Consider the following 20,493-nt stretch of genomic DNA (forward strand, 5'->3'; position numbering starts at 1 on the left):
ATTTAAAACATTTCTAGGTTGTGCAGATCTATGTAGAAAATGGTTACCATAGTGGTTATAACAGTACATACTATCATAATTTGTAGAACCCTGCAAATAATCATGTTTGGTAAATTTATCAGACATTACTAAGTCAGACATCATATTATTAATGCTCTAAAGTCCCAATCATCAGCAAATGAGCTTGGTTTTGCAAAGTCACTCAATGAGATCTTAATTTGGTGTGGATATTTCAGGATTTCGACCGGACCATAAATTTCATAGTCAGTGTTGTCCCAGGCTACCCCACCCGGTATCGGATTGGCTGTGAAGTTGACTGAAGAAAGTTCTCTTTTCTCGACGTGTGACGATGTGTGTGGTTTGAGGATCAAGTTGATTTTCTGACTTGCTGTGTCCATTTTAGCATATTTTCCCTCAATGAAGCGTCCCAAAGTAAGTACCATGATGAGCCAAAGTATGAGGATAAATGCACCAAAACCCACCCAAAATTCGATCCATGGAGAAATCAGATATGTTTCTTTCAGTTGTTTCAAAAGTTCTTTAGCTTTATCTTTAAAGGTTTTTGATGATGTCTGTGTCTTTGATTCACTGAAGCCTTCAGAGGAATCATCGAAGTTTATGAAGTAGCCGGATGCAGTTCTGTCAATTGTTCCAATTACTTCAGGATTACTGTTTCCTGCATTTTCGCTTGGTACTTCATTGTAGATTGGTGTGTCTCTGCTAAATGTTTTTATTTGGGTTTTCAGAGGTCTAAGTTCCATTGCATTGTTGCATAGTCCTTGTTGTTCTTCTGTAGGTGTTTCGAAAGTGATTAACCTCTTTGTTAGAACCTCTGTACTGGTAGCAAACCTTGGTGTTCGGCTACTTATTGGGAGTCCACTTGGCCTACTGTTTGTTATCGGCCACATGATTGTGGTTTTACCAGGTCGATGGATACAACTCGGTTCTCCTTTTTACCAGCAAGTGGCGGTAGTACAACAGATCTTGTCCCGTTGATAGACAAGACAGGAACTGCTTTCCTGTAAGAAGGCCCAAATTCCTTCTTTACCGCGATCTTTTCCCTGACTAGATCCCCGACTTTTGGAATCCAGACAGGTCTTGCTGGGACAGGTGGTGGTTCTTCAGTGGTTGTTGGCTGTTGTTTCAACTTTATGTTGCTCAGGTCTTTTCTTGTTTTGTTTAAGTCCTGCAAAATAGCCAACCGGTCTTTGATATCAAAGCTTTTTTCTTTCACCACTGAAGTCTGACTATCAATGTCAGAGATCAACATCCTAGTTCCAAATAATAATTCGTACGCACTGAATCCCTTCAGAGAATTTCTTGGCAAGTTATTTAGACTACGTTGGACACTTATTAGATGTTTGACCCACCCAGCTCCCGAACCTAATATCCTTTCCGTTATAGATTGCTTTATGCCTTGGTTTTTTCTTTACACCATCCCGTATCCCTCAGGAAGGAAGTGAGAAGATTCCCGCTGTGCTATGCTCATTTGGCCATGTTCCCCATCAGGCTGGAAGGCTAGAGTGAAAACAATGATCAAACGTAGCATGCTCTTAGCGTATATGCCATTTAGACTCGCAAATCTTTGTATAACAGTCCAGACGTCAGCCGAGTGCTGGTGATCTACATTATAAGTGGAAACTAGCCTGTATATGTTAATCGCAAGCCTTGCTTTTTACTCTTGATTTTTTCTGGAGTGAAACGACGAGGTATTAAACTGTTTCTCTCCCCACTGCGATCTCTGTTGCAGTTTGGGCAGTTTTTTACAAACATGGTGTGACGCAGGCTCATGCCTGGCCACCAGTACCTTGATTGTAATTCTTCCAGAGAATCTTTTAGTTTGAGGTGTCTGAGACCCTCGCCCATATGTGCGTCTGCGATTAACAAGTTTTTCCTGTCCATGTTTGGAATCACTCTATCCCCCACTCCAGGGATTCGGGCAAAAGGGACGGAGTTTGCATCGATTATGTATGTATAATTGAGTGGATAGTTGATCGGTAGCGCTGAGCAGTCGCCTTTTGATGACGTTTTCACCGCCAGCACTGTTTCACCGTCAATGTATTTTAATGTACGCTTTTTTCGAACTACGGGTGCCGATTTAGTGGCTGCCGCTGTGGCTGTCTCAGCCAATGAATTCCCTGCAACGTGAACGTCATCACGCTGATGACTCAGTGAGTGTGTCACGTGAGCCTTTGGTAGCTCTTTTTGTAAAAGAGCTATTTGTTCCCAGAGCAGTTTCTGCTTTATTGGTGCATCTGTGTCGTCTTTGTAACCGTTTTGAATCCATGTCTGCAAATCCTTGTTATATGATTTGACGCAGTAATATGAATCTGACACTATAAGTGTCGGGAATTCGCGATCCGCATTATCTAGCGCCATTTTCAATGCTAGTATTTCAGTTTGTTGTTCTGAAATTTAGGAAGCCTAGAATCGACTGTAGGTTTTTTAGTGTTCTAGGTGCTTGGATTACGGCACATTTCTCTAGGAAATTGTCAGCCAGGCTTTTGCCTTCACTTGATAATTCATATCCTAAGAACAGGACTGTCAGATGGGCAATTCTGGATTTTTTAAAGTTGAATTTGTAACCCTCTGCTGCGAACCCAAGTATTATGGTGTTCACTCTCTTCAAGTGAGTCTCCAAGTCATCATCTGTTAAGTAAATGTCGTCGACATAAGATAATGCTTCATCATCATATATTTGTAGTAATTCTGTTACTCTCGCTGAGAATACTCCCGGGCTGTTCTTGTACCCCTGGGCTAACCGACAGAATTGTTTTTGAGTGCCATTTATTGAGAACGCAGACAAATATCTGCTCTCTGGTGCTATGTTTTGACAAAAGAATCCATTAGAGATGTCTAATGTTGTTTTGTATTTTTTGCGCACTATGTTATTCATTAGTGCAGCACTATGCGAATTTTGCACTGCAAAAGTTTTGCAACATGTGTTAAGGTGTCGGTAATCCAAAACTAGACGATATGAATTGTCTGGTTTGGAGACCGGAAACAAAGGGTTGTTCATTTGTGAGGTGCAAGTTTCAATCACCCCCTGGTATTCTAGCTGATCTAGTATTTCTTTTACCTGTTTTTTAGCTTCTTGCTTAATTGGGTACTGCCTTTGTGCAGTAGGTTGTGATTTTAACTGGATTTTGTGAGGAGGAGAGTCCTCATCCCATCCCACGTGATTTTTATATAAAGCAGGGGCTAGAGCCACTGCCCACTTTCTAGCAAGTGTGTATTTTTTATGAATTGGGATATGATTTGAGAAGGCAGGCATAATTACTTCTTCGCCATGAGGGCAATCCCTGACAAACTCTGGTGGCCAGTCTTTTTCAGCTAGAAGGATATCATAGCCCTTGGAGAGATTATCCCAAAATAGTCCCCTTATTTTTCTAGTCTTATCTCCCTCTATACGTAATGTTATTTCGTATATTTTGTGAGGTTTGCTAACTCTGGTGTCTGCAGTTTCCACTTGAAGATATTCATTCGTGTCCACTGTCTCCAGATGATTCATAAGGACTTTGCGAGCTATGCTCACTTCTGCTGCGCTGTCTAGCATTGTCTGAGCCCATTCCCCGTTTTTCAGTTGTGTCCTCAGAATTCTCGGCATTGTTAACTATTTTAATGCTGGCTACCTTCTTCTTTGGAAATTGTAATTTCTTTTTTAGCTGAGCAGGTTCCTTGTCTTTGGACTTGGCGTGCTCTTCTCTTTGTTCTGATCGTCCTCTTCTTTCCGATTTCTGCGAGGAAGTCTGAAAAGATTGAGAGGGACGTGTATCAATGTCTTGATATCTATCAGGCTTTTTTATATTATCCCTATTTCTAAGGTTATATCTTTTCCCAGAGGGGGCACTCTGGGGTGACCTGTGTCTTTGGTTCGGAGATTTCTCTCTTCGCCTAGGAGACCTTCCTCTGGCCTGGAATTTCTTTTCTTTGGGATTGGATTGTTTGTTTCCATCCCAGCTCTTTTTCTGTGATGTTGAATTATTATTAAAAAATATTTTTTCAGGACTTTCAATTAGTTGTGGTTTTACTGGTATTCCACCTAAACTATCTCTGCCTAGTTCCTCATAGGATTTTTCTATGATTCTGGCAATTTCAGCTGGTTGGTCTGCTATATCTGTTTCCTTTAACCTCTGGCGGATCGCCACGTTTGCTGCTTCTCCCTTTATATTGGCTAATAATATAGCCGAGACCTGCTTGAAGTCTTTTAGTAATTTCATACCAAGAGTTAAAGCGGGTTCTGGACCGTATTCGTCTTGAATTTGTTTTAGCACATCTGGTATTACCGAAATGGATGGAACACCGTGCGTTTTTGTGTAGATGGAAGCAAAGACTGTACCCCAAGTGTCACAGTCCTCAATGTGTGGTGCGATTCCCATTGGAAGACAGATAGTCAGAATCCTGTGCTTTTCTAGCGGGGTGGTGTCTGGAAACACCGCCTCTATTTGGGTGATTTTCTGCGCTAGCCAGAATGGTATTTGTTCCCGTTTAGCCGGTACTTTACCTAGGCAGGACTGGATGTTCTGTGGTGTAATTTTATTTGTGTTCCCCTGGTGAGGGGTCAGCTGTGGGAGTTTAATCGCTGGCTGAATTGTTGAAGTCCGCATCACATACTGGACTAATTGTCTATGTATTTTTATTAATTGTTTTAGCTGTGTTAACAGGTTAGCTGCAGACATCCCGTCGATGTCTGGATGTGGTGTGTATCCGGCTAGGACCGGCCACGTTGCTCCTGGTCTACCTAAAGGACCGAGCCTGGTGATGTGATTATTATGTTTTAGGGCGCCATCAAATAAGAGCAAATGCTCTTGAAATTTGAGTGGTACTTCCACCTCCTCGAAAGGAGTGTACGTTTCAGGAGGTTCCTCTATTTTGTAATAGTGGAAGTACTTTGTTACAGGATTTGCTGCTGGAAAATGTATCCATGAATAGTATACCTCTGTCTGCCGATATTCGTGTGCCTCAATTACGAATATGACTGTACCACCTCTAGGTGTCAGTCCATTTTCTATAAGTTTTATGGTTATAGATTTCCTTTTAATGACCGGGATGAGTATTATATCCGGGTCTGCGTCTTGCATGGTAGCATCAGCTGCTGCGAATTCAGTTGCTAATCTAACTGCCTCTCTTTCTTCATCACTGTCTACCATTTTACTGACAGGATGGTTATTTCTTTTGTTTGCAGATCAGGTTTCTTATGGAAACAAAGATTAGATGCACAATATTTTGGAACAGTGTATCCTTCAACGTTGACTATACCAAGAACCATACATAGGAGTTCCCTCCTGCGAGGTCTGGCGGATATGACCTTTCACCCACTCCAGACGTCTTTGGAGTATTATGGGAGAAAGGGGTCTGAGTGAGAAAGCACGACTGAGTTACTTTAAATGTCTTACGTTAGTTTTATCGCCCTTTCCAAACGCGTTGGGCGCCATGTAGTGTAGTTCCTATTATCCCAATAGGCTCTGCGCATTGGAATAATACCTTCAATAGTAAAGGCCTAGACCAGACGTTAACTAGGTCTACTACTGACGATATTAGACTTAAAGTTTTGGGTTTGCCAGCTAGCTCAGAGTTCACTAGAAACTTTCTCGAATGTTCAGGAAGGAATTAACTTCCCTGATTAGACAAGAAGGGATTTAGTTTCTGACAACCATAGAACATGACAACTTTGCTCTCCCCTAATCAAGAGTGTATCTCGAGAGTCGTGTGAACAAAAGGCAATTTATTTTACTCAGTCAGTACGTGCATTCTTAGTCTCATCAGAATGTAGAGAAAAGGAAGAGACGGGCGTGTTCAATAAAAAGGTGTTATTTATTGATCAGTCTCTTTTCTCATACAAGAGAAATGGATCGATATTATTGCAATACTTATAGTTAAGTAAAGTGCATACATTAAAAGCAGAAGTATAAAATAATACTGTAAAAACATTGATATGGTTTCTAAGCCATAAGATGTTTTAAAATGAATAAAATATATTATATACACATATACATTTGACTAAACGTACTCAACTGGTGTTTCTAAATACGCCTACCCGTGTACCTGACCTAAGCCTAATACGTGGGCGGGAATAGAAAGTTACAGTTTAAGGTATCTCTTTCTCTGGTCTCGATATTCCAGGCTGCCTGCGAGGGCTACCCGGAAGCGCCGGTGCTGGATCTCTCGGCAGGAGAAAGCAGCGCGTCTCGTTCTCAGCGCGTCAGGAATGCGGGGCTGTGCCAGCGGGGTCTGCTCTGCTCTGGGCTTCGGCAAGTATGGCTGCTCCGTCTCGTCACCACCGCGTGTGTTTGCATAGGGCAATATCGGTAATATTTATACCTTTAAGGTGCCGAGATTGACGTAAGGATGGACATAGATACGTCAATAAGGATGTCATACGACTTGCTCGTTAGCACATTCTTTTGCTGAAGTTCTCGGTGAAATCAAAACAATGGCCGCAGGGTTTTGCCCAGGTTGTCATAGGTTTGATTTGTTATGAGAACTCCGTATGCCTTATCAGGGGCTGGAGGAATATCGCTTGTCTAATTAGATCGCAAGCGTTATGACCTAATCAGATAACACGTTCCTGTGCCGTAGTGTGACTGCGTCAGATAACGGTATCTGCATCATGGGGGTTTTCTGCCTCATGGGCTGACTGTTAGTTAACTTGTTGGTTTGTTTAACCAGAATAGGGTCAGGAATAGGGGGATCGATTCAGAACCTATAGGAATACATCACAGTACTCACATTGCCAGATATTCAGCTCGTTACTTGTTGTACCGCGGACCGTGATTAGACCCACGGTACTGCCCGTTTCTTCCTCTCGGGCCGCAATACAGCCCGTGACACCTCTCTGTTTTCTTCGGGTGCGTCACGGTGCTGTGCGGTGGCTCGCTATTGCCGTTTTGGCACCGCGGGTGCGTCCTGCGGCGCCTGCTCTCTTTCTGTGTCGAACAAAGCGATATCGAAGTGGATTTATGGATGGAGCGTTTGAGCAAATCAAACACTCACCCCCAGTCAACTGATCTGGGTTTAATCCATCATCACTCTTTAGCTCACTCCTCCATCCCAGTTCAGACATGGCCATATGCAAACCAGTCTGACCCTGTGCCTCATGGGAACAGTCCAGCCCGACCTGCCAAGACACGTCTTCCATGGACCGGAAACAAGCATCCTGTGACCGGTTTCGGATTCATAATACTCATCAGCCAGGCTATCTTGAATCCAGTGGCCAAGTGAGCAAGGGACTCACGTCTGAGCATACCCTGCCACACTTAGGGCGAACAAAGCGATACAAAAGAGGATGATGGACGGAGCGTTTGAGCAAATCAAACACTCACCCCCAGTCAACTGATCTGGGTTTATTCCATCACCATTCTTTAGCCCACTCAGCCACCCCATTTCAGACATGGCTATATGCAAATCAGTCTGACCCTGTGCCTCATGGGAACAGTCCAGCCCGAACTGCGAGTGGGGGCAGGAGTCTTCCGGGGATCCGGAGTGGACGGTGTTCATGATCTTGATGGTGTTGTCGTCGTTGATGTTGGTCCAGGCGAGCAGGCGGTTGGTGCGAGTGGTGTTCGTGGGAGCGGGGGTGTCGGTGGTTGCCGGGGTGGTGACAATGTCGAAGCTGTCGTGGATGTCTGCGATCTTTATAGAAGAAGGTGGCCAGTGAGTCGCACAGGTCTTGTGACGGTGGGTTGTCGTTGGTGTTGGAGCTGGGGTTGGAGTGTTCCTTCACGATGCTGAAGAGCTCTTTGCTGTTGTGTGCGTTGGTGTCTAGGCGGTCTTTGAATGCGGTCCTTTTGGCGGATCTGATGAGGTGGTGGTGTCGGTGGGTGGCGGTCCTGTGGACTGTGTAGCTTTCGGGTGTTCTTTCGCGTGTCCAGTTTTTTTCTAGTTTTCGGCAGGTTCGCTTAGAGGCCTGGAGGTCTTCGGTGAACCAGCTGGCTCTCTTGCTGGTGCGGGTGTTGGGGGGTTTCTTGAGCGGGGTGAGGGTGTTGGCGCAGTTGTCGATCCATAGTCTGGGGCTGCGGCGTCGTTGTCGGTTGGGTCTTCGGGTGGGCTGCGGGTGAGGGCAGTGGTTAGCTTGTCCTCAGTGACCTTGCTCCAGCTGCGGTGAGACATCTGCTGGGTGTGGTGGTGTGTGGTGGGTTTCTGGAAGGTGAAGTGGATGCAGCGGTGGTCGGTCCAGTGGAGTTCGGTGGTGTGGTTGAAGAAGACGTAGGTGCTTGCTGATAGGATGGGGTCAAGGATGTGGCCGGCAGAGTGGGTGGGTGTTGTGACGAGTTGTCTGAGTCCGAGATTTTCGATGTTGTCGATCAGGGTGGAGGTTTTGGAGTCGTTGTTGTTCTCGAGGTGGAAGTTCAGTCCCCCGAGGATGATGTAGTTCGTGGAGGCGAGGGCGTGTGTGCTGATAAAATCGGCCATGGAGTCGCTGAACTGCGGCCAGGATCCGGGGGGTTTGTAGATGAGGGTGCCTCTGAGAGTGGTGTTGGGGTCAGTGTGGATCTGGAAGTGCAGGTGTTTGGCGGTGCTGAGGGTGTCGTCGGCGTCTGTCAAGATTTTGAGCGTGTTTCTGTGGACAATGGCAATTCCTTCTCCTGCTCCGTTGGTGCGGTCCTTGCGGGTGAACTTGTAGCCTTCCGGGATTGCTTTGGCGATGTCAGGTGCCGAGGAGGGGGTCAGCAAGGTCTCTGTCAGGAAGGCGACGTCTGGGGCGTTGGTGTCAAGTAGGTCCCAGAGTTTGGCGGCATGAGCGGGTGTTCAGCAGGATGCATCTGAGGAAGTTGGGTTCTTCGGTGGGTGGTCTGGCGGGCCGGATGCTGTTGAAGCTGCAGTTCCGGCAGGAGACGGGTCCTTGGGTGCGCTTCGGGGTGGCCAGGCAACAGGTGCGTGATCGTCTGGTGTTGAGTGCGTGGAGGGTGCTGAAGTCGTACCGGAGGTGGGCGTCATGGCGTTCGCGGGGGCCAGGGGTCCTGGCGCTTGGCCGGTCCAGGCACGGATGGGCGCAAACGGACTTGCATTAGGCGCGCCAGCATCAGGCCTACTGCGTGACCTCTGTTAGATCTGGGGGTCTCTAGTTGGCAGAGGTAGGTACCACTGTCCAAATAGGGACCCTTGCTTCTTGTCAGGGCTAGGAGATAACCCTCTGAGATAACCCCTGCTCACCCTCTAGGTAGCTTGGCACGAGCAATCTAGGCTAACCAGAGGCAATGCGTAAAGTATTTGTACCAACACTCACAGTAACACAGTGAAAACACCACAAACTGACTCCACAACAGTTTAGAAAAATAAAGGTATTTAATCTAAACTACACAAGACCAAAACGACAAAAATCCAACATACACAGTTCAAGAATATGGTTTCAAAAAGAGTTCTTAAGGTTGCGTTAGAATTCTCTACGTTGCGATAGAATTCTCTACTGATGCGTGAAAAGTTCACAGTTGCGTCACGTTTACTCACAGTACCTTTTAGTTGCAACAAAGTTCCAAAAGCAGAAGCTGGTGCGGTGGAAAACAAGCGATGCGTTGCTCCTGAGACCCTGGGGAGGCGATGCGACAGCCCCGCTGCAGCAGCGGGCGTGTTGCGACGAATCCGGTCTGTATGGGGAGGAAGGCCACTTGTATGGATTCCGATGCGTAGGTTCCGTAGGAAGTCTGTTCTCGCAAAGGCACGATGCGACGATCTCGTAGGGCTGCGACGATCTCTGGGGCGACGATGCGCGGTCCAGCGGGGATCCTCTCTCTCGCAGCTCCTCGATGCATTGATTCTGCGACGATGCTCGCAGCGACGTGATGCGGTCCGCAAGCGAGCGGTGCGGCGATCTCACCCAGCGACGAGTGTGAACAGATGCCCAGAAATGTCCCAGGCCATAGTATGTGACCTCAAGAAACGCACAAAACATAGCTTCAAAGCAGACTATTTTTTAAGACAATCACTTTTCTTAAACATTGCAATATGTGAATTAATTAAATATACATTTGCTTACAAATATTGGTAATTTTTTGACAGAGATGTTAGGTCTGCAATATATATGTTGAAAAAGCAAATATGCCCTCTTTTTATATTTTGGTGTTCTGACCCTTTGACAAAGTTGGTAAGTCTGCCTTTCCTAAAATCACACTTTTTAAATTGTAACATCTCAGTCAGGCTGCAGTGCTAATTACCTCCAATATTACTGCACTCATCACATGTTCAATCACACATTGATAACATGACGGCAACTTGACATTATTGATAACAACACTGTAGATGGCAGGGGCATGAATTATAGTTAGTTTAGGGCATGAGTTATAGTTACTTGAGATAACTATAACTGCTGAATTTCAGGTATATTATTTTAGAATGGTATGTTTTAACTGACATTTTCACCTAACTGTAACTTCCCTTTAGCCTTTGGATTTTCAGTGAAAATATATATTTATATATACTCTGCATTTATAGATGTCTGTGTTAATAGTTTGACAGAACATGATGGTTGCCTATCAAATTTTTTACATGCTTGTACTTAAAAAAAAAACATCTACAGCTGGACTAAGTCCAGCAAAATAAGTGTTGTCCATGCCTCAACAATATCCTTATGTTACAATGACAAATATACATATTAACAGCTTTATTGCCAGTGGAGAATTGTGGAATTTAATATAGGAAACAAATGCCATCCATTCTCTTTAAGGATTCATATGGACATGCCTGTTGTTGTTTTGTATAATGAATGTGTGGTGCACAGGTGTAGATAGTGTTATAGAATTGCCCACTCCTATAATATCAAATGAGTAGTAGCTGTTCCAGCTTCAGCACCTTCTTTAAAGGGGCTGCACCTCATTTCCGTGGAAGTTGCACTTTGTAATGAAAGAAACCTCTCTGCTACTGAGCATTCTACTATTGAGGAAGCAGATACTAGGGTTAGTTTAACCCTTAAACAGCGTACTGACCTAGCAAACTTTCCCACTGTTGATCTTCCTGACTAAAAGGATTTTAATTAAGTGTCACCAGTGGACCGCAGCACGTATTGTGCCAACATTTTAGTGACAAAGTGAAAACATAGCTCTAGGTCTGCCACTGCAGCCTAGCCAGCAGCTTTTAAACTGGCAACTTAGCATTGCAAAATAACTTTTTGGGCAAGTCCAGCCCTTTCTTTTTAATATTTATAAGTCACCCCTAAGGTAGGTCTTAAAAGTCTACAAGGCAGGGTGTGAATATTAAAAAGGACATGCCTGTTACATGTCTCTAGAGTGACAGTGAAAACTCACCATTGTTGTTTACACTTTAGCAAGGCTGGTAGCCCCAATAGCTAACATGGGGTTACTCTAGCTAACCACTAAGTTCTAACTTCTATTAGGGACCGCCAAATACTGTGCTTCATGGTATCAATTACATTTTTTATTTACACCTGACATAGTGCTAAAGTCAGATTTAAAGTAACTCTCAATATAAAGGTGACTTTAAAAAGCACCTTTTACCTTTCACCTGAGAAAGCCACCTGCCCTCCTGCCAGGAGGTGTGTCCACCTCCTGAAAGGATGGCCAGAGGGTTGTGGCCGCAGATGGCCAAGCTTCAAAGGGACAGTTGCCTGTTACAGGCACATGTGAGTTTACTTTAGCCTGCCCTCTCCTTTGTCTAAAAGATAAACTGGAATGTCCTCCAGAAGGTTTTCAGGACGAGTTACACATTATACTGGACAGTGGTGTGCCCATACTTCTGACTAAGGCAAGGAAGATTCTGACATCTTGGATTTGGGTATAGAGATGCACGGTGAGAGTATTTAGTGCCAGACAGATGCACTGTTGGATTGTTAATGCAGATCCCACAGAAAGGTATACAAGAATGGGTAGGGTTGCCCATGGGAATTGTCTCCTCATTGGCTAGGGAATCCCACCCCACCCACAAACTTGAAACTGGCATAAAAGCAGCACTCTAAGTTACCAGCCTCAGAACACTACAGGACTCTGAAGGAACAGAAGAGGAACTGCACCTGCTTAACCTGTGGATCTCAGAAAGAAAGGCTGCACCAAGAAATTGCACCTGTTGAACCAAGATAGGATGTTAGAAGAGAGGACTGCTCCTGCTATTAAAGCTGTGGAGAGGGCTGGGCATGCTCCCACTTGTGCCAAGGACTGGAGAGTGGACTTCAAGGGCAAGTTTGCTAGTCTTGCTAGCTCCAGAAACACAAAAACTAAAGAAGGCCTGCATCAGCAAAGTGCTCAGCTGACCAGTTAAAACGGGTCTTCCCTAGTCCCCATTTGTGCAGCCATTGAGGTCTAGTCTTACCCCCAAGACGTGCTCCCAAGTCCTGAATCTTTGGCTGATGCTAGATTGTACTCTTTCTCCTTGAAAGCACTACAACTGGTGCGTCTAAAGCTCAAAGTTAACGTTTTTTAACAAAAAAACAAAGGCTCGAACACTACCACTACTCAGCTCCCTGTCAATGTCACAGCCTCCCTGGACTGTTGACTGTACTTGCTGAGAAGCTTTGCTGGTTTGTAGATAACATCCATCAAGAATCATGGTTCATACTGGACTGTAGTACTTCTCCTGTCTGCTGAGTGTCGAGCCCAACGCCAGATCCAAGCTGCAGAGGACCACACCGATGAGCCTGTTGATGAGAAATAGAACCAGAAAAGTTCCACGTGCAAAGGTAAAGGTTTGACTGGGACCAACCCCAGCTCATGCATCTGACTGCAGTTTCAGGCAGACTGGACTACATCATGGTCAGCCTGAAATTTTTATTTGAGCCAGGACCTTCGCCTACAGCTACTAGTGAAAAGCAGTGATTTCTGAAACATTTTCAGTAAATTGCAGTGATTTCTGAAAACCTCTAAAAAATCATAACTTTGGTACCCTTCATCAGATTTTTGTCATTATAGTGTGTATTTATTGATAAAAATATATATAAAATGTGTATACATTGGAATTGAGTTTTTATTGTGTCCTGTCTCCCACTTATTAACTGTTTTGGTACTAATAACTGCTTGACACATGTTTTCCTTTAAGTTAAGTCTGACTGCTCTGTGCTGCATCTGTGCTACTGGGCTAAGGCTTGAATCAAATTAACCTAACTGGCCCTGATACAGAATAGTGACATTATTTCTTGGTGAGTTTTCACAACTAATAATCCACTTTTTCACATAACCCTGAAAGGCAATTTTACTAACATACTGAATCAACATTCTCTACCAACATGGCTTTAGATTCTGGGTGTGATTTCGAGTTTGGCATATGGGTTACTATCCTGTCCACCTTATTTAAAGTGTGTTGTATATTATATTATGGCTCTTGTCAAATGGCGCAGATGTCCATCACATTTGGATAGATTACCACTGAACCAAACTTTAAATCAGGCCCCCAGTCTTTGGAGCTCATACCCTTATAGGTCTTCTTGTGCACATGTAAACACCTACAGTTTGTTGGTATTCGCAGAGCTCCAAAACGTATATGTAAAAACGCAAGCAATTTTTAAAACTACATGTGTACATGTATGGGGATCAGGCAGGAGTGCAACGCCCATAGGGCTGAAAGGGCCGATCACACTGCACGTACAATGCTCACCATGCACTCATGCAATTCACCCTCCTCTTTCCCTGCACTCACACAATCACACCGATCACCCTGCACTCACATGGGACTCCACTCACCTGTCTCTCTCACCCTGCATCTCACCACTAACCCTGCTTGCACAGAGATCACACTGTACTAACACCGCACACCCTCCACTCACATTGTTTACCCTGCAATCACAATGTTCACCCCCTCTAACCCTGCACTTACACAAGCACATAACCTCACTCTGCATGAACATGACACTCCACTCACTTGTCACTCTCACCACTTAACCTGCAATCTAACAGGTCACTCTTCTACCCTGCACTCACATGAGCACACCATTTACATGACACTCCACTCACCTCTCATTTTTTTCACTGCTCATCCAGCAGTCTCACCACGTACTCAATCTTAAACAATCACATCATTCACCATGCAATCATTCTTTCGACTCTGCACTTTCACCCGCACGCAAAGTCAAATGGACCCATCACTCACCCTGAACTCACTCCTCTCACCCTACTTTCACACAGACCCATCTCTTTCCCTAGCATTAGATACCGGTTATGTGTAAGATTTGTGTTTAAGTGTGTAAGTTAGTAAGTCGTGGGTCAGGTGGTCGTTGTTCGTGAACAGTAGTGGTTAATGAGTGGTTATCTGGTACAGGAGGAGCAAGCAGGCAAAGGCTGCAGAAAGGGTGAATAGATGCAACAAGTTAAGGAACAAAAAATACAACTAAAGCTGTGGGCTTGTGAGGGAATAAAGTGAGGACTTCAGATCAAAGGTGCATTGTGGGTGGGAGAAGTAGCACTGGCTCCTGAGATACTTTTTAATCCTTCACCTGAGCCACCTTGACCTACATAGGGGCCTGGTGTTTTCGTTGCTGCTGAACCCATGATATAACTCAGCTTTTAGGCCCCATTGACCTGAATGGTGGCAGTGCTCTGTGGAGGCAGTAACCTCAGTGGAGATCTGTGTGAGGCTATGGTCATGGACGCCAGATTCTGTAGGACACTGGGGCACAAGCCCCAACAATATTTGAACTGAGAGGCTGTGGCTTATAAAAGTACACCAAAGACTGGCTTCTGTACAGGAGCCAACGTGGAGATTATCTGTTCAAATTCTTAATTCAGATATGTTCAGTTGCAGCTGCTACACAGTGTGGCCAAAGGAGGGGTCGAGGTTGCAGGTGATGTTAGAATATTGGCCTTGGAGCCCCTCAGGCTGTCATTGTGGTTAGCTGCCACGTTTTTAGCAAGCTTCAACGCTCTGGAGAAGTTTGAATGTTCGACAGTTATCAATTCAATACTAACATCTGGACAGGAAATGCAATCTTCGCCATTTCACATCTTTGCTGAGTACTCTTTGATTGTATCCAAAAATATAGACTGAAAAAAGTCACAACCTCAAACTTTTTACTTAATTGCCCATTGTATTAATGGACACCTTCAGTCATTCCTGGCTTTCCATTCACCACAATGCTTCACTCTGGGAGGTGTAGTTTTTTATGCAGGGTAGGTGGGGAGTTAAAATCCCTATATGCAAAGTATTACTGGATAAAAAAACATGTTTGCCAAGGAGTCAACCTGATCAATTGAATGCTGTAATATTGATTTTTAAAAAGTGGATTAGTTAGTTTCCTATAATGTTGCTGCTTGATTCACATTTGAAACCAAGTAAAAACCCCATACAGCTATTTTAAGGAAGTGCACTTTTTCATTCATATACTTGTAACAAGCATTGACAAGGCCATATGTTATGATTTTTTAATAGTGAGCAGAGAGCTTCATGATCACAATGATGGGCAAATTAATTTCCGTAGCTCTAATTGAGGGAGGCCTGCCCTACTGAACAGCAGAAATAAATCAGATAAACCCTCTATATCTACCTTTTGAGTTGGTGGTAGGCAAAGCATCTTTGATTGTATGGCAATTAATATTGAAGCATTACATCGTATTACTGATAAGGGTGTAATCAATAGGACTGAGAGATTATCATGATCCACTGCTTCTGGTTTTGGAGCATCCAAATTTGGGCTTTTGGATGCCAACTCCTTGCCGAAATGCAAGTGGCCTTAAAATTGCCTTAAAGCCAAATAGAAAGAACATTGACAATATAACTGTGACTCAAAAATCTATACTATCAGACACAAATGGTCAATATTACATACCACAATCTTAACCTTACCTGTAAATGATATGGTGCAATAGCTGCAGAAGTTGCAAAAGTTTGAGGAGCTGCTGTCACAGACAAGTGTGTAAAGAAAAAAGAGAACTAATACTGTCCCTGAACATTCTTTCCCCGGGGGGACAGGATTGGTTTGATGAGAAGTGGGCAAAACTAAAAAAAAGATTTGTCACTAGCTCTAAAGAACTGACATTTGTTCAAACGAAAGAACATCTATTCTTTGATAGAAGAAAGCAGTATAAAGGGCTATTAAAATATAAAAAGAAGCATCACTCGCATAAGCTATGGCAGGGTCTGCTGGATGTAACATCCTCACGAAACCCAAGGGAATTCTGAGAGATCCTCAGATAGGGCTGTGGAGTACTCCAAAGAATTTAAAGGTGAACATCAGCCCACAACTCTATCTAGCTAGCACAACATCAGGTGATGACTGTGGGTAACATCAACTCCAATGAGACACCCCAATTTGAAGATCATAGCGGGAAATTAGACCCAAAGTCAACAACTAATAAGCATTAAGGCCTAAAACAGTACACCTCAGACCATGGACTTTCTACAATAGTTTTTACAAACCCTGGCAAACCATTGACTCCATAGCAACTGCATGAATTCAGTGAAAAGGAAGTTTTACAAGCGATCATGGCTCAAAAAACCCATAAGGCAGCTAGTCTAGACAAAATTCTTACAGATGTCTACCGAAATCAGCTGATACTATTGTCATCTATTCTGACTTGCACTTTTAATAATATCTGATCTCTAGAAGAAATTCCTACATCATGGAGAAAATCCTTAATTGTGACTCTACACAAAGAAGGCTCAAGAGACCTTGGGGCACATGCATCATTGGTTTTTGCATTCGCAAACGGTGCGAATCGCAAAAATCGGCCGTTTGCGAATGCTAAAAACATTTTTGGGATGCATAATTTTTTTCCATTTTTCGCTATTTAAGAAATCGCAATTGTTAGCGATTTCTTAAATTGCTATAGCATTTAAGAAATCGCTAATTTTGCGATTTCTTAAATGCTATGCATGATTTTTTTTAAATTGCGAATTCGCAATTAGGAAGGGGAAAATTACCATGAAGTCAACCGTCATGGTAATTTGCGAAAAGTTTTAAAAATGCTCAAAAGTGCATTTTTTTAACTTCTATTTTACACACACACATGCCCTTGGGACATGTGTGTGAGTAAAATGTACTTACGTGACATTTCAGGGGTGCAGGGGGGGGGTCCTTTGGACTCCCCCCTGCACCCTTGAAATTGCATTCTCATTTTGCGATTGCTTAATTGCGAATTCGCAAAATGAGAATGCCTTGCCATTGATTCCTATGGGCCTCTAGGCCCATAGGACTCAATGTAATGCGATTCCTTAATTGCGATTCGCAATTAAGGAATCGCAAATACAGAAAATTAAGGAATCGCTAAAACTTGTATAATTTCTTGATGCATAGGATTTTGCAATTCCTAAATTGCGATTCCTTAATTTTTGCAATTTAGGAATCGCAAAATCCTACAATGATGCATGTGGCCCCTTGTGTGCAATTACCGGCCGATTTTGCATTTTGAAGGCGTGGGCAAAATATTTGGAAAGCTGTTGCTATCACACTTAGAACAGTGGTTGGAAAAAAGGGATCTAAATTAACCGTACCAAGCTGGTTTCAGGAGGGGCCAGAGCTCAGTAGATCAGGCATTCAGACTGAACTTTTCTGCTCTAAATACGCTTTTCTAAAAAAGTTATCGCTTTATTTGGTTTTCATCAACCTCCAAATAGCTTTTGACAGCACTGACCGCCCTTTGTTATGGCAAATCTTAAGGGAAATGAGCATCCCTGCAAAGATCCTGAAGTTGCTAATTGTATTGCACTCTTGTAATGCCACAAGGATTAGATATAGCACTAAAGGTGATTATGCAACTGAGATCCCAATACAGCGAGGCCTAAAACAAGGCTGTGTCTTAGCGCCAGCCCTTTCTAATTGTTACATAAATGATGTTGTAAAGAATTCGAAGGATATTAATCTCCATGTACCCAAATTAAGCAACGAGTGCATATCAATAGTGCTTTTTGCCGACGATGCAGTGCTCTTGGCTAGAACAATGATATCAATGCAACATCTGTTGGAATTGCTTGAGTCTTTCTGCATCGCCAGAAGATTGACCATCAATGCCAAGAAAACAAAATATATGTTTCTTAATCAACAGCAGAAACTGTAAGCGACTATTAAGTCTACAATAAACCGCAGGATCAAGTTTCTACACACGACTATTTGGGCATTCGCCTTGATGGTAAACTCTTGTGGACTCAGCAGTAATCCAAACGTATTATCGTCTTGGCCCAGTAAGCTGGAGTGGTGTTGAAAGTTGTAAAATACTGTGGTAATCACTCAGTAGGGTCAGCAACACTGGCCTATAAGATCATTGTTTGTGTTCTTTGGAGGGCCGAGAAACATTATATAACTTCCTCCTGCTGTGCCATTTTACGTTATGCCTTCGTAAGCAATAACTACATCCACTTTTCTTAAAATTGGAGGTCAGAAAGTACAATGAGGCCGAGGCTCTGTGCATGAGATCTGACGACAGACATTGTGCTAGTTGTTTCATCCTATATTTATGCACTTTGAAAACAAAGAGTAAAAGTGCATTAAAATGTTGCACGAAAATAGATAATGCCTAGAAAGCTACGGCTGGGTAAATCGATCGTATGTTGCTTACTACGTTTTCCCAGTTTAAGCTTTACAAGAAATTGCGTAACTGCACCTTTCTTCTTGATAGAACACTGAATTGTGATACATGTCCTACAGCAAAAACATTAGCACGTATCCAACATTAAGTAAAATAGCATCCAAGCACCTTATAAAGTTATTTCAGAGACTAGATGAAATATACTGACGGGGGTATAAAAGGTGTTATGTTGCACTGGTTTTAACGTCATAAGCAGGTTGTTTTAGATGCACCTAGTGGTCCTTTTAAAATGTATTTATATTTTAGGTAAGGCATACCTTCAAGCTGACTTTGATCGTTCAAAGCTTCTCCTTTTTGTGTATTTTTATTGTAAAGGTGGGGTGATACTTTGTTTATCGGCGGCTGATGCACAATCTATCACTGGAGCATGCACAGACACACTTTTACTTTAAGTACAATAAACCTATGTCCTGTTGCAGTTGCAGTTCGGTCCATCACTGAATGGGCAATACGAACTAGCACTCTATGTTTAGCGTGCTCTAAAAGCCAGTCAACTATACCCTCTCCAACAGATCTAGCCGTAAGATTTCTCACACTTTGCATTCAGAGATCTTTGAATGTTTGCCAGCTATACTCCTTTTCTACTCGACATAGCCATCACTAAGCATGGGCGTAAAATCCGTTCCGCTCTCGGAATTTGCGGATTTTCGACAAATTCGCAATCCGCCAACTCTAGCGAATTTGCCGAAAATCCGTCAATCCGCACGCGGCAGATTTTTTTTCTTGGTGATACAATTTTGCGGCGAGCGGCGTTCACTTACCGTCATTCAGCGTTTGCAGAGTTGTTTTTCTCGATATTTTGCGAGTGCTGCGCCATTTTGGATCTTGCTGCTGGATCCCGCGGGAGTTTGTCGACCGCGATTACGTCATCGCGCCTTGCACCTTGCACAGCACGCATCGCGAGAGTTCGCAATTGTGAACACGTAGGTGCGGCGGGCAGCAACAATCTCGCATTTGCGAAATACAGATTTTGCAATTCTGCACAAGAAATCCACCAGCAAACAGCATAAACCTTCAGAAAATGATGATTTTTATCAGAATCACTCCTCAGGTTGACATTTGCCTGCACTTTTTTTTAGCAAGGAGTCCATTTTGGAAGGAAGTGCCCCACAGTCTCCAACTTCCTGTTCCTGTCCAGCAGGCTCCTCCCAGTGCTTTCTTCATGTGCTGGTCACTTTCATTTGGACCTTGACCTGGAAGGATTACTCTTTGTGGATGCTGCTGGATATTTGGATTTAAGGCCTTTTTGACTTTCTTTGGATCACTTTTGGATTAGAAATCAACTTTCACAAGTAAGTTTGTTTGGGGCATTACAGTTGCTGCAACTACAATTTTGGAACTTTTTCAGAACATTAAATAAAATATGTTGTGGGTAGCCACAGTATCCAGTAGGACCAGGGTTAGTTATGGTTGCATGATACAACTGTATTGTTGCATTTAAACATCATTGAGGCCATGGATGGGCTGGGATTGTGCTGAATGTTGTGTTTTTTGTCGATTTTTTTGGGGCTGCTGTTGTGACCTTTTGCCCAGGGGTAGTGAGTGGTGCATGGACTGAGTCTGCTTGTGGGGTCTCTTTAATGTAAACATCCTGGATGGCATTGGATTGTGGTGATTTTTGTGTGTTTTTCATTTTTTTTGGGGTCAACTGTTGACGGGGACTGGCCATGTGGGTGATGGCCATTTTGAGTGCTGGTACAGGCACGCCCTCCACATGTGCTTGGGGTGCAAGGGGCCATTTTGAAGACAGGCAGTGTCTGAGGCCTGCACCCATTTTGCATAGCTTTCATCCATTATGCCCAGGGGTAGTGAGTGGTGCATGGGCCTAGTCTTTCTGTGGGGTGTCTTCTTGAATTTAAACATCATTGAGGGCATGGGTGGGCCGGGATTGTGCTGAATTTTGTGGTTTTTGTCGATTTTTTTGGGGCTGCTGTTGTGACCTTTTGCCCAGGGGTAGTGAGTGGTGCATGGACTGAGTCTGCCTGTGGTCTCTCACTCTCTTTAATGTAAACATCCTGGATGGCATTGGATTGTGGTAATT

At 43.7% G+C, this 20,493-nt stretch overlaps 1 protein-coding gene across 1 annotated transcript in view; it reads left to right on the plus strand.

The window, feature by feature from the left end:
• Positions 1 to 20,493, plus strand: part of LOC144763167 (amine sulfotransferase-like) — a 293,959-nt gene that overhangs the window by 41,450 nt on the left and 232,016 nt on the right. The window lies entirely within an intron of this gene.

This window comes from Lissotriton helveticus, chromosome 6, assembly GCF_964261635.1.
Source record: "Lissotriton helveticus chromosome 6, aLisHel1.1, whole genome shotgun sequence".
NCBI classification, from domain to species: Eukaryota; Metazoa; Chordata; class Amphibia; order Caudata; family Salamandridae; genus Lissotriton; species Lissotriton helveticus.